Below are 2,500 nucleotides of genomic sequence, written 5' to 3'. Positions count from 1 at the left end.
GCAGGGTGCGCCGGCGCATAGCTGGGACGCCAGCCGGGCCCGTCGGCCGGCGCTCCTGCCACTGGGCGCCCCCCACCAGCCGGCTGTAGTGCGTGCGCTCACGCAGCGCGCGGCCAGCACGCCGGGCGGCCCCCCCTCACCGGCCGGGGACTGTCCCGCCAAGCCACAGCCTCGTATCGCTTCATACCCACATGGCCAACTCAGGTTCGGGGGCATGGCGGGTACCGCCGAAACAACCGGTTCACAGATGTACCGATCGTCGCTATCACCGATGCACCTGCAGCGCGAACAACCGCTCAACAACTGATTTCCAGTTCATTTGCGGATCTTTGGCAGCAAACGTATACGTCAATCTACATTTGCGAAATCTACGATTCTGGCATGCCTGCATGTTATGTGTCACGACACGCTACATCAGCCCACATACACACTGCGGCATGTACACGAGAGAACACGTGGAAGATGGTCCGCGCACGTGTGCAATGTCCCTTGCGCGGTCGACTGTCAACCGGCCTCTGTAGCATGTCGCAGATGTGGAACGCGGTCCACCGTGCTATCATGTTGTGTGGGGCAATACGATTAAATAGGAAAACCCTCGTCGCTACATCAACAGACGGCTCACGCTGATTCCCGGCAGAGGGAGGAGGGGGGGGGGGGGGCCAACATGCAATACTTTCGTCCGTACCTACTTACCACATGTCTGTACGGCGTACAACAGTGCAATCTCGCTGTAATGGGGAGACGAGACAAGTAGCATCGTGCACAACATATGGCCCTTATGATTCGCCATTGTAGGGCGCAGCCGGTGTACGGTCAAGCATGTGCCACATTATGTCACTCAGTACGTAACGACGGATGATCAGTGTGGGTTACGCGTACATCAGCGGACAGTCCACACAGGCCGTACCACAACGTACACTGACTGCATCGACAACCGAATGCAACTGAACAGCTGCAAGGCTCATTTCACAAACAAACGCCTGACCGACCAGCTTGGAAGGGCAGGAGGGGAGGGCGATATTCGTTCTGTAGCGGTACACCCTTCCAGTGGTTAGCGGGACTGTGTAGAAAGTACGCAACACTCGAAAGACCTTTATGTGAGGGTACGCACCATGGCATCAAGAAATACACATGACACCAGAGGATCCAAGCAGTGAACTATGTTCAGAGGGTTGCTGTTAGGCAAAGCTACATTCCTGTGACGTTACATGTGACAGTTAAGGTGCAGTGTAAGTTAGGTTAAGGTGCAGTGTAAGTTAGGTTAAGGTGCAGTGTAAGTTAGGTTAAGGTGCAGTGTAAGTTAGGTTAAGGTGCAGTGTAAGTTAGGTTAAGGTGCAGTGTAAGTTAGGTTAAGGTGCAGTGTAAGTTAGGTTAAGGTGCAGTGTAAGTTAGGTTAAGGTGCAGTGTAAGTTAGGTTAAGGTGCAGTGTAAGTTAGGTTAAGGTGCAGTGTAAGTTAGGTTAAGGTGCAGTGTAAGTTAGGTTAAGGTGCAGTGTAACTTAGGTTAAGGTGCAGTGTAACTTAGGTTAAGGTGCAGTGTAACTTAGGTTAAGGTGCAGTGTAACTTAGGTTAAGGTGCAGTGTAACTTAGGTTAAGGTGCAGTGTAACTTAGGTTAAGGTGCAGTGTAACTTAGGTTAAGGTGCAGTGTAACTTAGGTTAAGGTGCAGTGTAACTTAGGTTAAGGTGCAGTGTAACTTAGGTTAAGGTGCAGTGTAACTTAGGTTAAGGTGCAGTGTAACTTAGGTTAAGGTGCAGTGTAAGTTAGGTTAAGGTGCAGTGTAAGTTAGGTTAAGGTGCAGCGTAACTTAGGTTAAGGTGCAGCGTAAGTTAGGTTAAGGTGCAGCGTAACTTAGGTTAAGGTGCAGCGTAACTTAGGTTAAGGTGCAGCGTAACTTAGGTTAAGGTGCAGCGTAACTTAGGTTAAGGTGCAGCGTAACTTAGGTTAAGGTGCAGCGTAACTTAGGTTAAGGTGCAGCGTAACTTAGGTTAAGGTGCAGCGTAACTTAGGTTAAGGTGCAGCGTAACTTAGGTTAAGGTGCAGCGTAACTTAGGTTAAGGTGCAGCGTGGGTTAGGTTAGGGGCCAACGTGGGTTAGGTTAGGGGCCAACGTGGGTTAGGTTAGGGGCCAACGTGGGTTAGGTTAGGGGCCAACGTGGGTTAGGTTAGGGGCCAACGTGGGTTAGGTTAGGGGCCAACGTGGGTTAGGTTAGGGGCCAACGTGGGTTAGGTTAGGGGCCAACGTGGGTTAGGTTAGGGGCCAACGTGGGTTAGGTTAGGGGCCAACGTGGGTTAGGTTAGGGGCCAACGTGGGTTAGGTTAGGGGCCAACGTGGGTTAGGTTAGGGGCCAACGTGGGTTAGGTTAGGGGCCAACGTGGGTTAGGTTAGGGGCCAACGTGGGTTAGGTTAGGGGCCAACGTGGGTTAGGTTAGGGGCCAACGTGGGTTAGGTTAGGGGCCAACGTGGGTTAGGTTAAGGGCCAACGTGGGTTAGGTTAAGGG

This window comes from Schistocerca gregaria, unplaced genomic scaffold (assembly GCF_023897955.1).
Source record: "Schistocerca gregaria isolate iqSchGreg1 unplaced genomic scaffold, iqSchGreg1.2 ptg000805l, whole genome shotgun sequence".
NCBI lineage: Eukaryota > Metazoa > Arthropoda > Insecta > Orthoptera > Acrididae > Schistocerca > Schistocerca gregaria.
The sequence above is the reverse complement of the archived record's forward strand: the minus strand, read 5'-3'. Positions refer to the sequence as shown.